The 15803-nt window shown below is 42.0% G+C and overlaps 2 protein-coding genes across 8 annotated transcripts in view; one reads left to right on the forward strand and one right to left on the reverse strand.

Annotated features, from left to right (window-relative positions):
* The window catches only part of LOC143270264 (uncharacterized), a 29230-nt gene extending 24923 nt beyond the window's left edge, over nt 1-4307 (reverse strand). The window contains exon 1 of the mRNA XM_076559562.1: nt 4168-4307. The gene's annotated coding sequence lies outside the window, so the exon portion shown is untranslated. The remainder of the gene's footprint in view (nt 1-4167) is intronic.
* Nucleotides 828-15803, forward strand: part of LOC143270260 (dual E2 ubiquitin-conjugating enzyme/E3 ubiquitin-protein ligase BIRC6-like) — a 310541-nt gene continuing 295565 nt past the window's right edge. For 2 of the 7 annotated variants that reach the window (XR_013047387.1, XR_013047388.1), the window contains exon 1: nt 830-1239. The gene's annotated coding sequence lies outside the window, so the exon portion shown is untranslated. Of the gene's footprint in view, nt 1240-15803 lie in introns of all 7 variants that reach the window. The other 5 variants (XR_013047390.1, XR_013047391.1, XM_076559536.1 and 2 more) reach the window with 4 other exon arrangements.

The following is a 15803-nucleotide window of genomic DNA, read 5'->3' on the forward strand; positions in this document are numbered from 1 at the left end:
ATAAATAAGTAAAGATAAATTTAAAATTTGAGGAAAGGTATCAATCTTTTACTCAAAAAATCCACATGTAGGTTGAGTGTGATGATGCACCCCTTTAATTCCAACACTCAGGAGGCAGAGAGAGGCAGGTGATCTCTGTGAGTTCCAGGCCAGTGTTAGTCTCCATGACAGTCAGGGCTACAAAGAGAGACACCCTGTTTCAAAAAGCCACAAAGGAACCCACATTTATCTCACACACACACACACACACACACACACACACACACACACACACACACACACACTTTTTATTGTTGGTTCTTTTTTGACACAGGGTCTCTCATACAGCCAGGGCTGACCTGAAACTTGCTTCTCAGCAGACCTCATGGGCAACCTTAAGCTTCTAATTGCCTTAGTGCTAGGAAGCCAAGGATGGGCCAGGACACCGCTTTTGAGACAGGAAATATTGCCAATAAAAGGAGGTTGTATGAACTGCTGGAACCCATCTAGTGATCTCTTACGTGCTAGACAATAGGTTGTCTCTAGAGTTGTGCCTTCATGGTGAAGGCACTGGAAAGGCTGAGCAATGAGGAGGGCAAGTTCAAAGGCTGCCCAAGCTACAGACAGAATTCAAGAACAACTGGATAATTCAGGGAGACTGTCTCAAAAACAACAACAAAATGGTCAGGAGTATAGCTGAGTGGTACAAGGCTAACACAAGGCTGCAGGTTCAAAACCCAGTATCCAGGGGAGGCAGGAATGTTTGCACTGAGGTTTATTCCTAGCCCCCTATACATGCATTCTGTATCATTAACAACAAATACTTTCAGCCGGTGGTGGCGCGCACCTTTAATCCCAGCACTCGGGAGGCAGAGGCAGGCAGATCTCTGTGAGTTCGAGGCCAACCTGAGTTGATCGCCAGCTTTCTCGCCGGGCTACCGGTCTCCGGAGAAGGGAGGTCACTTGGCCCTGCGACCGGGCTGAGGGCCTCGAAAGCACGCGCAGAGGGCGGCGGTTAGGGTCGCCTTGGAGAGCCCCGATTGGATGCAGGCAGGAGGAGGCTTGTGCGTGCATCCAGCCCCGGGAAGGAGAGGGGAGCGCTGGAGCTCGGTGGCGTTTCCCCCCCCCGCCGAGACGCTGGTGCCACCAGACCCCGGGGCCCCCGCTTATCTGGCTCTAGGAGCCAACGGCAGGTCACGAGGCTTTTGTGTTTGCCGTCCGAGCTGAAAGTGCAGGAGGTGTTTAGAAACGAAGTAACAGGTGGGACTTGGAGAATTTTTTTTTTTTCTGTTTCCGTAGAGACCTACTCTGAATAAGGCAGCAATGCATGGTGGGACGTGTAGTTTACCGGGCCTCCACTTTTCTTTAGCCAAAGTGAAGGTGGACCGACGAAATTGTGTTTAGTGGGCACACACACCCCGCCCCCGCCCACATTTTTGTTATACGGAATTTAGAAATCATTTCAGAATGAGTGTTAGTGAGGTCTTGTTTTGAAAAAAAAAGTTAAAAACGTGTATTTACGAAGAAACGTTACTTTAAGGAGAAATTGAAATTGTTGTTTTGCCTGCTTGTATGTCTGTGTGAGGGTGTTGCGTCCTCTGGAACTAGAATACAAACAGTTGTTTGTGGCTGTGTGGCGTCTGGGAATTGACCCCGAGTCCTCTGGAAGAGCAGTAAGTCGGTGCTTTTAACAGCTGAGCCATTGAGTTCTTTATACTGTTTTTTTTTTTTTTAATAAAGATTTATTTATTTATGTATCTTATGTATATGAGTGCTCCATTTGCATGATGGAGAGGGCATCAGACAGAAGAGGGCATCGGCTCCGGATCCAGATGGTTGAGAGCCACCATGTGGGTGCTGGGAGTTGAACTCAGGACCTCTGGAAGAGCAGACAGTGCCCTTAACCACTGAGCCATCTCTCCAGCCCTATACTGTTGATTTCTAATTTTTTTTTCATGTTTAATCATATTGTCATAAGAGTAGTTTGTTTAAATTGTGTTTTGTAGTTTGAACAGTTCCAGTAGGATTTTTTTTGTGAGACACACTGCCCTCCTGTGGTCAGAATAAGGTAGCTGTTTTGGAAAACTGCTAGTCTACATTGTGCTTGTGTAAAAGAATATAATATGGTATGCCTCCCTTGGATCCTTCCCACCTTAAAGAGTTTTCCTCACTTTTCCTTAGTAAATCTACACTTGCTGTGGTTTTAAAAAAAATAAAGAATTGTAATAGTTTAGTATTTTTGCTCAGAAATATTTTGATTTTTCTTCTCTGGTTTTTCTAGTGTATGTATATATTTTTCTCATTTTTAAAATAACTTATTTAAATTTATTTTATGTACATTGGTGTGGAGTTGTCAGATCCCCTGGAACTGGAGTTACAGACAGTTGTGAGCTGCTATATGGGTGCTGGGAATTGAACCCGGGTCCTCTGGAAGAGCAGCCAGTGCTCTTAACCACTGAGCCATCTCTCCAGCCCTCATTCTTTATATTTATGTTTATAATTATATTTTGGCGTAAAAAATTAAAAATTTTATAATAAATAATTTTTGTATTTTTACTGGGTGGCTGTTGCACACGCCTTTAATCTCAAAGGCAGAAGGATCTTTGTGAATTAGAGGTCAGCATGTTCTACAGAGTGAGTTCTGGGACAGCCAGGGCTACACAGAGAAACCCTGTCTTGAAAAATGAAAACAAGGAGGCAGAGCCAGGCGGATCTCTGTGAGTTCGAGGCCAGCCTGGACTACCAAGTGAGTCCCAGGAAAGGCGCAAAGCTACACAGAGAAACCCTGTCTCGAAAAACCAAAAAAAAAAAAAAAAAAAAAAAAGAAAAAAAAAAGAAAAAGAAAAAGAAAAATGAAAACAAAACAACAACAAAAGGATATATGTATTTTGGCCTAAGTCTGTATTTCTTCCATAGAAGGACTTGAATCGTTCCTTTAACTGATTTACTGGATACCTTATTTAAGCAAGTGCCATTTCAACCTCTTCATTATAATGTAACAGGCCTCGTATCGCTCAGTGGTAGATACCAAGTGTGCTCAAGAGTCTGAATTAAGTTCCTAGTCCTGTCAAAGAAGCAGATCTAAAAATACCAACAACAGGAAACGTCACAGCTTATAACCCTGGGCTTTGGTTATAGAAAGGATAGAGTTTTAAAAGAATTTATCAGTTAATTTTAGTGTGTTGTCCTTCAAATTTTTCTTTGTATCTTTTCATTGTGGTAATAACCACTAAGTTTAGTTAATGAAGTGTGTTGATGACACTTCAGATTTAAAGTACATATATATGTATTGAGGTTCTAGTAAGGTGAAGATTGCTTTGTTTTCTTTTTTTGGTTTTTCGAGACAGGGTTTCTCTTGTAGCTTTGCCTCTTTGCTGGAACTCGCTTTGGAGACCAGACTGGCCTCGAACTAACAGAGATCCACCTGGCTCTGCCTCCCAGTGCTGGGATTAAAGGCGTGAGCCACCACCGCCCGGCTATGACTCAAATTTTTGATTTGAGATTTGAGATCTAGGACCCTCTTAGATCTTGAGTATCAGTATCGGTAACACTACATTGCAGTGTTCGTATGTATATGGTGATACTGGTGATTGAACTCGGGTTTCTGAGCCTTTTAGGCAAATGCCCTAGCACTGAATTGTAGCATGAATCTTAAAAGTTCTTATTAATAAAATCAAACCTGGAGCCAAGTATTGGGGTGAATGCTGGAAGGTCAGAGAGACAGAACAAGCCACAGCTAACCTCACCTGGCCAACTTCTCAGCTGGTCTTGTTTCCTCAGACTGGAAGCCTCTGTGTCCTCACATCCAAATGGCTCTCAGCTGAACTGCTGCTAGAAGCCTGAAAGCTTAACCAGCCAAATGCTTCTAGTTTCTGGTCCTCACGCCTTATATACCTTTCTACTTTCTACCATCATTCCCTGGGATAAAAGGCGTGAGTCACCATGCTTGGCTGTACCCTTGAACAGATGGATTTCTGCCTCTGGATTAAAGGTGTGTGCTACCACTGCCTATCCTCTATGTTTAATATTGTGGCTGTTCTGTCTCTGACCCCAGATAAGTTTATTAGGGTGCACAATATTTCGGGGAACACAATACCACCACACTGAATGAAATCCCAGCCTCTTTTTTTTTTTAAGTCACATACTGAATATAATTTTAATGTCAAATTATGTACTTTGACTATGTACCTCTGTGAGCCTTTTCTTCATCCTGGGTCTATGTTTGTTTTTTCCTTGTTTTAGGCAGTGAGTTCCTTCGGGGTTACTCCTGCAGTAGGTGGACTATCATCTGGGACAGCTGGGGAAGCCTCGACAGCCCTCAGTTCAGCAGCCCAGGTAGCTTTGCAGTCTCTCTCTCACGCAATAGCTTCAGCCGAGCAACAGCTACAGGTGCTGCAAGAGAAACAGCAGCAGCTTTTGAAGCTTCAGCAACAGGTTGGAGACTATTTGGCTCTTTGTTCATGCTGTCTCTAAACTTCAAAAGCTGAAAAGTACTGTAAAAATGACCATTATTTTCATAAAGGAAGTAGGTTGTTCAATCTGAGCTAATCGTTTGCAACAGAAAATTGAGGTAAAGTCTTTGTGATATGTTTAAATGTATTAAACTTATATGAATGCATTTTTAATACATGATTGAAAGAAAATGATACTTTTTGTTGAGTCTTGAAGTTAATTCTATTTTATGTTTAAAAACTCTTGGAGAAACATTGTAAAGTTACCAGTTACAATTTTCATGGAATAGAGAATATAGGACATTAAAAAGACCAATTATATTAATTCAATTCTAAGTATAGCAATAATGATAATATGGTTTATAGATTTAATTGCTGACTAAATGCAAACTTTGCAAATTGCTCTTGAGAACTTAGGTCAGTCAGCATTGATTTATTTTTGGTTCATTTTGTTTTTAGCAGAACTTGGTTTTATTATTTACATTTAATTGTTCTGCTTACTTTTCATCTTTTGCTCCATTTCTAGTTCCCTAACGTACAGGAAATTTGTAGACAGCATTTCAAGACGTGTCCTCGTGAGGCAGGGCTTCCTGTGCTGTTGAGTCCAGTTTCATCTTCATGTAACGAGGATCTAGTTGATCCTGTCTAACTTCATTATATGGAATCATAGAGTGTTCCTCACAACGTAGGTAGTCAGGATTCTTCTATAGGTGTTGCCTTTGTTTCTTTTACAGAAAGCAAAGCTGGAAGCCAAGTTGCACCAGACAACAGCTGCAGCAGCTGCAGCATCAGCATCAGCATCAGCAGCAGGTCCTGTTCACAACTCTGTGCCTTCCAACCCAGTGGCTGCCCCTGGATTTTTCATCCATCCATTTGATGTTATTCCACCTACTCCAAAAACAACACCACTTTTTATGACTCCACCACTCACTCCGCCCAACGAAGCAGTTTCTGTTGTGATTAATGCCGAGCTTGCACAGCTTTTTCCAGGCTCAGTCATTGATCCCCCAGCAGTGAATCTTGCTGCACATAACAAAAATTCCAACAAGTCTAGAATGGTAAATGGTGTTTTCAATAGATAATAACTTTTCTTTTATAACATATTTCAAAATGTGTATCAGGAAATGAGACTAGTTAGTTTAATGCTATGGTTAGATGGTTTTTTAGAGCAAGAGTAGTATCAGTACATTTACATTGTTTTCTTTTGTAGAATCCACTTGGTTCTGGTCTAGCCCTTGCAATTTCTCATGCCTCACATTTTTCTTCAGCCTCCACCTCACCAGTCCATTATTATAGAGCAAATGCATTCAGGTAATCTTTGCATTTTTCAAGTTATTTTTTTCTTTCCTAAATCTGTTGGCCCTTTTATGACTTATTGCAAACAAATTACATTTGCTACCAAGAATAAGAGCCATGGAAGGTGCAAGTTGTATAGGTTGGCTAATTACATTGAAAAAGTGAGACTATTCTATCTAAATCTTGCCTATTGAAATATGAATGATACAAACAGTCTGCTTGAACTGTAGTAGTTGCTCAGTTACCATTATGCCAGAAATAAGGCTGTAAGGTAGTGTCCTGAAGCTAGCATTATATCTACATTTCTGTCATGCAGTATTTCAGAAATCTGTAATTGGTGTGGGAGTATGCATATTTACAAATAAATCTTAGCTATCTTTTACCTTCTAATTCTATTCAGTTTTATACTAAAGCAACAGCAAAATTTTAATATCCTTAGGAGGAAAATGGACATATTATATCTGTGCTTTTCATTATATTAATAATTGAATCTTATTTGCTTTAGAAGAGGGAATTTAAAGCTTATAACATTCTCTTGGTATTTTCTGCACATTTAATTATTAATTGGTAGGAGCTTTGGTGCTAATAACATAGAGGGAAAATTGTTGCTCTGTATGGGTACAGTTGTTTATACTGTACATGAACACAACTGCATCCTACGAGCCTGTGAGGAAGTGAACTAGACTTTTATTTATTGTTTCGGAAACTCTTGGAAATTGCCTTTTCTTTTAATATAGTTCTGTCAAATCAGCACTATTCCTGTACATCTTAGTCATTTTTTTCTCTGCAGAGTGTAGATGGTAAAGATTGCTAAACTGCCCCTCATACCAATTCAATGAAAAAGAATTATGGTATTATTAATGATTTGCATTTCACTTCAGTAAAGGGATTTGCTTTTGTTGTGTATAAGACCAGAAATAGAAATCTGTTCTCAAGTTTTCTGATATGGTGCTGACCTAGAAAGACAGTGCTTGCTCTATTTATTCTGGGGCAGCCACTTGAGTTGTCTGTATCTTCTGGAGGCCTTGAGGCATTTTTAAAAAGCTTTCTTTTTAATTTGTGTAGTGTGCACGTCTGTCTGCATGAGTTTGTGAATGGATATGTGTGTGTGTGTGTGTGTGTGTGTTTGCATGCATGGTGTCTGTCTTATCTGGCTTTGTGCACATGAGTTCAGGTGCCCACAGAGGGTGGAGGAGTTGGATTTCCCTGGAACCAGAGTTAGAGTTGGTTGTGAGCAAGGAGCCTGATGTGGGTGCTGAGAATCAAATATGGCTCCTGAAAGAGCAGTATGTGCTCTTTTTTTTTATTTTGAGACAGGGTTTCTCTGTGTAGTAGTCCTGGCTGTCCTGAAACTCATTTTGTAGACCAGGCTGACCTCGGATTTAGAGATCACCTGCCTCTGCCTCCCCAGTGCTGGGATCAAAGGTGTGCGCCACCACCACCCAGCCTATGATTTATATTTTTTGATGGTACTGTTACTGTGTAATTTCAACCATGCTTTACCACATATTAAACCCAGTGTATTAGACTCTTGGCCCAGAAGTTAACAAGACTCTTACAAATGAAATTACATCTTGGTATAGCTAATCTATCTAGTGGAGAAACTAAGACAGAAAATGTTCTGTGTCTGAATAAAAGACAGGTACTTTATTAGATATACCTTTTAATGTATTCGCTGACTTAGTTGTTAAACTATAATGTTTGAAATAAATATGAGAATTTACTCTAGCTGAGTGCTTTCGAATTAACTGTCTTAAAATTTTTGACCTCAGGCTTTCAAAACTCTAGCATGTAGTGAGTAGTTGTTCCAGCTTTGACCCGGAAGTACTACCTGCATTGAGGCTTCTGGTAACTGTCATGCCTACGAGCTGGGATATGCTGGCTCTCTTGGTTCCTGGTAATCCTGGTTGTTGGATGGTAGATGAAACAGAGTTCTCCAGAGAACACCGCTGGGCTGCATTTCACCTCTCCCGGACCCTGTAACCTATCCTTTTACCTGTTGTAAATAAAACCCCCAAATAAACCTCCCTTTTAACTACATGGAGTTGCCTTAATAGTTCCATCATCACTAGCAGATTTTTGTTGAGAGGTCAAATCTTGAGCCTTGACATACTAAGCAACTAAGAGATTTTATGAATAAGTATTGATAAAGCTATTTTTACTTATCTACTTATTTATAGTTTAATAACTTGAATTTTTTTATGAAGAATTGCTTAATCTGTTTTTGAGTATATAATTTGGTTATTTGATCCCTATTTTGGTGGGTCACTTACTTCTTTTTCCTTCATAGAAGCCAGGAGATTTATGACCTTGGATTCTGGAAGACCTATACTATTGACGGATGTACTGATTCCCACTTGTGGAGACTTGGCCTCCTTATCAATTGACATATGGACGTTAGGAGAAGAAATGGATGGGAGGCGTTTGGTAGTGGCAACTGATATAAGCACCCATTCACTTAAGTCTTCATGACTTAATACCACCACCTGTGTGCAGATTCATGAAGGTAAAGAACTTCAGGAAAGTAAATGTGTATATTTTTCATGTTTCTTAGTAATACATTGACATATAGTTGAAGAAGTAAATCTGTATTTTTCCAAATATATAGCTCAGATTTTTTTTATTGTATCACATACGTGTTTGCTTATTTTTAACTCTTCATTTCAGATAACTGTCATTAGGATTTTACTATGGACATACCTATATCTTGCCTTGGGAAAGTAAACTGAAGTTGATGCATGATTCTCTAAGAGGTGAAGGCGAGTCTGCCAACCAGCCAGAAATTGACCAGCATTTAGCAATGATGGTTGCTTTACAAGAAGATATACAGTGCAGGTTAGTAAAAAATTGTTCATATATTATTAAATTATTTCTGTATCTACCTAGAAGGGAGAAAAGGAGTGTTCCCCTTGTTCTGAATTCTCTCCAACATAGATTGTTATTAGTGTTTTTGATCATAGCCATTCTGACAGGTATAAGGTGGTATCTTAGAGTCGTTTTGATTTGCATTTCCCTGATGACAAAGGGTGTTGAGCATTTCCTTAAATGTCTTTCAGCCATTTGAGATTCTTCTTTTGAGAATTCTCTGTTTAGCTCTATAGCCCATTTTTTAATTGGATTGTTCAGTATTTTGATGTCTAGTTTCTTGAGTTCTTCATATACTTTGGAGATCAATCCTCTGTCAGATGTGGGGTTGGTGAAGATCTTTTCACATTCTGTTGGCTGTCTTTTTGTCTTATTGACTGTGTCTTTTGCCCTGCAAAAGCTTCTCAATTTCGAGAGGTCCCATTTATTAATTGTTATTCTCAGTGTCTGTGCTACTGGTGTTATATTTAGGAAGTGATCTCCTGTGCCAATGTGTTTAAGAGTACTTCCTACTTTCTCTTCTGTCAGGTTCAAAGTAACTGGATTTATGTTGAGGTCTTTGATCCACTTGGATTTGAGTTTTGTGCATGGTGACAGATATGGATCTATACAAATTCATAGAGACAGAAAGATAAGACGTTATCTCAAGATGGAGAAGAAAGGAATATAGAGCAGTGATTTCTTAAGTACAGAGTTTCTGTTTTGTGTGATGGAAAAGCCCTACAAATGGACAGTAGTATCAGGACATAATATGAATGTAATAAATCATATCATAAATATAGTTATTGAATGAATACTGGGAATGTAATCAATGAATATCACAAATGTAATTAATATGAGTGTAATAATGAATATCATGAGTGTAATTAATATCTTGAATGTAATTCATGCCTCTGAATTGTGAACTTAAAAATGGTTACAGTTGCAAATATTATGTTCATTAAAAAAAAATAAGGTGGAATGTAATCACCATACATTATATGTGTGTATGAAATTGAAGACAGCGATGTTGTAAAATAGAAAGTGGTGATGGGGTCATGGGCCTATGAGGATGCTGGACTAAAGTCTATCAAATTGTGCAGACAGGCAAATTGTATACTCTGTGAATTATTTGTCAATAAGGATTTTATAAAACCTTAAAAAGCCGGGCGGTGGTGGCGCACGCCTTTAATCCCAGCACTCGGGAGGCAGAGGCAGGCGGATCTTTGTGAGTTCGAGGCCAGCCTGGGCTACCAAGTGAGTTCCAGGAAAGGCGCAAAGCTACACAGAGAAACCCTGTCTCGAAAAACCAAAAAAAAAAAAAAAAAAAAAACCTTAAAAAAAAAGGGAAAGGAGCAAAGGTACATTACAGCAGGATTGAAAGCATGAGAGTATTGTTAGCTAACTCGTATCATTTATTAATATTTGTCAACAGTAGTTTTGGTGTTTTGTTTTCTTTAAGACAGGGTCTTTATTTGTAGCTCTGAGGGACCTTGAATTGACTGTGTGGACCAGGCTGTCCTCCAGCCACAGATTGCTGCCCCCCTTTGCCTCTAGGGTAGGGGGATTAAAGGTGTTCTCCACAGTACCTGGCCCAACAATAATTCTTCATAGTAGTTGTACTTTAATGTATTTTAAGAGATGTGCTTTTCAGTGTGTAGCTCCAGAAGAAGACTGAAGGAATGACTTCATTTATTTTTACTCACAGATATAACTTAGCCTGTCATCGTCTGGAAGCTCTTTTGCAGAGCATTGATCTTCCTCCTCTCAACAGTGCAAACAATGTGCAGTACTTCTTGCGAAAAACCAGACAAAGCAGTTGAGGAAGACAGTAGGGTTTTTTCTGCTTATCAAGATTGTATTCGGCTACAGCTTCAACTAAATCTGGCTCATAATGCAGTGCAGAGGCTCAAAGTAGCCATAGGTGCAAGTCGGAAGACACTGAGCGAAACATCAGTTCCAGAAGACTTGATTCAGACATCGTCCACAGAGCAGTTACGCACCATTGTCAGATACTTACTGGACACATTGCTCAGCCTGCTTCACTCTTCCAGTGGTTTGTATTTGCTCAGTGACTTACTGAGACTAATTCATTATGTCTCTGTTGCTTGTTTTAGGTACATGGTATTAGCTTTCTGAGTTTTTTTTTTTTTTTTTTTAATGAGTGTATGGTGCTGGGGATTGAATTGATAGTTCATACATGCTAGGCATGTGCTCTTTACTGGCCTCTATTCCCAGACACTATTTTCTAGAAATTTTAATTTGATATCCTGTTTAATATGTTTATGAAATTTTTGTGAACTTATTTATTTTCTCCTTAAAGATGGGTGGCCTTGAAGGTTGCTACCATTGAGCATTGATCTATGGGGTTGTTGGATCGCAGCTGTAAATCTCACCAATTTCCCACTTCTCATGGGCCAGCCGTGGTCCACCACCAACTCCTTTAACTCAGTTTTTCGTTATACCTCGTGGTTATGGGATTGTCGGAGGGGACAAATTCTCCGGTGTCTTCTGCCAATCTTCAGGAGCCCAACACCCCGACCCTCACCCTCCCACCCCGCCCACCTCCTCAAATCCCTTCCTTCTCCTGTGGCACTGTTCTCCGTTCTCCTTGGCATCTGCCCGGACACGGACCTTACTACTTCGACAGCGGTTCTCTGGACAGTCCAAGGCTTGCTGCATCGAGAGCCTCCTCCAAGCAATCCATTTTCCCCAACCACTGTCAGATGATGTCCGGGCTGCTCCCATCTCCGGCCATGTCCAGGTTGCCAACGAGAAGGAAAAGGTATCCTTCCCCCTTGCCGGCTATTCAACCAAAACTTTCTGAGGATCTTAAACATCTATGGAACTTGGTGTGACACTGGATTTACAAAGCTCAGAGATCCGTGCCACATGGAGCTCCCATTTGGAGGGGTAGGTGGACGGGGGTAGGGGTGGGGTGGGGAGGCGTGACTGTGACAGAAACTACAGAGGCAAAAAAAGATACCAACAAAGGGGCTTCTGTTCTGCCTTGGAGGGGCATCAAGAAGGACTGAGAGGCTTTTGCACAGGACTTCTTTCTAGTCTTGGTAACAGCTTCCTATTCCTGCACCCACCTTACCTCCTGTGCCCAATTCTCTGCCTCTCCCAGGGTCTTTCTCACATAACCTTTTCTCCAGCTCGCCCTGCCCCTTCCCACAGGTGATCCCCACAGCCTTGCTGAGTCTGCTCCTCCGGTGCTCCATCGCGGAGGCTAAGGCACGCCTGGCTGCAGCTCCTTCCGTCTGCGAGGCTGTCAGGAGCGCCCTCTCTGGGCCGGGTCAGAAACGCACCACCCGAGCCCTTGGAGACCCTACAGCCTGGAGTGCACTGAATTGACGATTCTGGGACCTCGAAGGGGCAGAGCCGTGGTCCACTCCCACGAGGACTTGTGCCAACAATACACGTGGTGGTGGGACAAATCCAGTTTCGGGGAGTGGGGTGGGGGGAGCACTAACAACCCAGGATCGGGGAAGAGTCCCGCTCTCAGCCGGATCATTTCCACTTTTACTGGCATCTTCTGATCTCAGAAATAAAACTAAATGTCTTGCTTTGGAACCTAACCTTGCAAAAAGTCAGTTATCACAAACAAGGAAAATGGGGGCACCAGGTAATTTCGGGCAAGAGAGAAGGTACTATTCATTAAAGAAAGACAATCCCAATGAGACAAGATCCTTCTGACTAGAATGAATGCCACATCCACTTAAGAGACCAGTGAGCAGAAGGCTTTGACTGCATCCTCTCCCTGTGTTTGAAGAAAGAGCAAAGGAACTCTGGATGTGCTGGGGACCCTTTGGTGGTGGGATCCAAAGAACACTAGAAACTTGTCTGTACAGCTTTAGACTTCAGCTACCACGGGTTTTGATAAATAAAGGCACCTGGATTCATCCCAGGTGCAGTCTCAGTACCTGCAGCCACGACTCTTACGGCAGAGATCTGGCTCCCCCTTGTGGCAGAGAAATAGCCGATTAAGAGATACCCCAGGACCTCCCCTATAGAGAGAGTTAAGGAACGTTCATTGCTAGAATTATTTTGGGATATTAGAGGGGAAGTCAAGAATCAAGGAAAGTTTTGGAACAAATGAGGTTAAAATGAGGCAAATAAAACCTGAGACTGTTTTGAAGGCTTAAGTGGTTCTGTGGAGTGAACAACAGGGGGTTAGGTCCTTTTAGGGGATTCTGGGCTCTAGGCAGAGCTAAAATAGTTCAGAAATTTGTTAGAATTGGGTAAGGCACGGCGGTACGTGACTCTAATCCCCTCATTTTCGAGGATGCAGTAGGAGATTGTGAATCGGAGGCTACATGTCAAGAGCGATCTCTCCTAAAGAATTATTGAGACAAATGGTCTACAACCAGCCTCCACACTGCTAGCACTCTGGAGAAAGCAGACATCCGAGGAGATGAAAACAACTAGAACAGGCAGCCATGATGCTGAAATGTTGATGGGGGGGTGAGGGGGTGGATGGGTGGGTGGGTGGGGTGGATGGGTGGGTGGGTGGGGCTGACCATTGGGTTGAAGAAGATAAAGGCACGTGATCTCTTGGGCACCCATTTGCTGCATCAAAACCAGGAGGATTTAGGGTAGGCGACAGTTGGATACTGAACACACTGGAAGTCTAATATATTGAAAATGGAACTCACGACCATTCTTCCCGGTCAGCTAGTTGTTATTTTCACAACTTAGGTGGAACTGGGTTTAGACAGGCTAGCATGGGTCTTGAATCTGTCAAAGAGCTGGGTCCTCTGCAAGAACCACGGAGCCTGTAAGAGCTGGGCAGCGGTGGCCCACGCCTTTAATCCCAGCACTTGAGAGGCAGAGTCAGGCAGATCTCAGTGAGTTTGAGGCCAGCCTGGTCTATAGAGAGAGTTACAGAACAGCCAGAGCTGTTACACAGAGAAACCCTGCCTCAAACAACAACAACAACAATCAAAGCAAAAGAGTAGGGTTTGGGAGATGGCTCAGTGGTTAAGATCACTGGCTGCTCTTGCAGAGGACCTGGGCTGAGTTCCAGCACCCACATGGTGGCTCACAACTGCCTGTAACTCCAGTTCCAGGGGATCTGATGCCCTCTTCTGACTCTCTTGGGCACACATGTGGTACACAGACATTCATGCAGACAAAATATCTATACACATAAAATAAATTTTAAAAAAAGATGCTAAGGATAGAGGAGAAAGGGTAAATGGGGTTTAGTTACTACTATTACAGCTTTTGTGAGCACTATGAAATAAAAAGTGTATTAAAAAATAAAATTCCTGCCAGGCAGTGGTGGTGCATGCTTTTAATCCCAGCACTTGGGATGCAGAGGCAGGTGGATCAGTGAGTTCAAAGTCAGCTTGGTCTACAGAGTGAGTTCCAGGATGGCCAGGGCTATGCAGAGAAACTTTGTTTCGAAAAAACCGAAACAAAAACAGAATTCCCGATTATAATAGCATGTCATGTGTGGGAAGGCTAAATGAATTTAAATATTCTAAAGGCCCTGGATTATGCGTAAGAGGATAAATGTTCGATTGACCTAACACTCTGAGCAGTGTGTATAGTGCATTCTAGAAGACACCCAGGGCTGGTGAGATGGCTCAGCAGGTAAAGGCACTTGCTGCCAAGCCTAGTGACCTGAGTTTGAATCCCAGGAGAGAGCACAGGCATGAAGAACTGGATCCGGGGTCAAGAGCTCTTGTTGTTCTTGCAGAGGACCCAGGTTCAGTTCCCAGCACCCACACGGCAGCTCACCATCTCTAACTCCAGTTCCAGGGATCCGATGCCCTGTTCTGACTCCTTGGCACCAGGCAGGCGTGTGGTACACACACATACAGGCAGACAAAACACTTGTACACATAGAAAGAGCTAAATCTAAAAAAAAAAAATACTAAAAAAAGAGAGCTGACTATCAAGTTGTCCCTTGACTTCCATGTAGGCCACAGTGCAAGTACACGTACACACACACACACACACACACACACACACACACACAAATACACACATCACATCACATCACACAGACACATACAAGAAACAGACAAACAAGGCTAGAGAGATGGCTCATAGGTTAAGAGCACTGACTGTTCTTCCTCAGAGGTCCTGAGTTCAATCCACATTGAATCACAACCATCTATAATGGGATCTGATGCAGTCTTCTAGCCTGCAGGCATACACGCAGGCAGAACACTGTACATAACAAACAATAAACAAATGTAATTTGTAGAAAGGCATTTAGTAGGTGTAGCTTAATAGCAGGATGCTTGGCCAGCATGTGTGAGGCCCTGGGCTTGACACTCTCAGCACTGGGGGAAAGATATAAAGACATATATATGGTTTACTATGCTGCCATCTATTCCTTCAGCATGGCCACTTCATTGTGACACAGTGACATGAAAGCAACCATAGACACTAGGCAAGTGGACCGAATGGACACGGAGACTGTATTTATATCACTTGTACAGTATGTCTTGTTTTTGCGCACATGCGGACTGTTTTAACTATTGTAACTTTTCTATGTAATGCTATGGATTAAACTCAACTGCATGCATGCTAGGGACCTGCACTATGAATGAGCTGTAGGCATCCCTAGCATGGTGGTTAAATATTTAAGACACAAAGAATATCTTTTCTGGACATACTAGGCCACTTGATCAAGAAAAGAACTTTATTTTGGCTCTGAGTTGAAGCAGTGTTGACAGGTCACATCTGGTGACAGACCTTTTGCTGGTAGAGTCCAGATGTGGAACAGGGAGGATGTCACATGGCAAGAGACAGGGAGTTTATGTGTATGGATTTTCATTTTTATCTCTTCTTCTTCTGAGGCTACCAGTCTTCAACCATGGGGGCTCCACTTGCATAATTTTCTGCCTATGCCCCCTGAAAGGCCCCACTTTTAAACACAGTAGTTGAAGTCGGGCTAGTGGTGCTCACGTGCTCTCCCAGCATTTGGTTGATGGATGGAGGCAATAGGATTCAGAAGATCAAGACCAGCTTTGGCTACCTAGCAAATTTAAGGCCAGACTGGGCTACATGAGACCTGCCTCGAAAATATGAAATAAATAAAATGATAAACATTGTAGTTGAATTAAATTCCTATTCTCCTGATGGTTCACCATGGGATGAAATTTCACCCCACGAACCCTTAAGGGACACACTGACATCATATTTAAATGACAGGGCCTATAAAGGTCCTTGTGAGGGCTGGAGGCAGCACACTGGTGAGGTACTGAGTTCAGT

Source organism: Peromyscus maniculatus, chromosome 22 (genome assembly GCF_049852395.1).
Source record: "Peromyscus maniculatus bairdii isolate BWxNUB_F1_BW_parent chromosome 22, HU_Pman_BW_mat_3.1, whole genome shotgun sequence".
Classification (NCBI taxonomy): domain Eukaryota; kingdom Metazoa; phylum Chordata; class Mammalia; order Rodentia; family Cricetidae; genus Peromyscus; species Peromyscus maniculatus.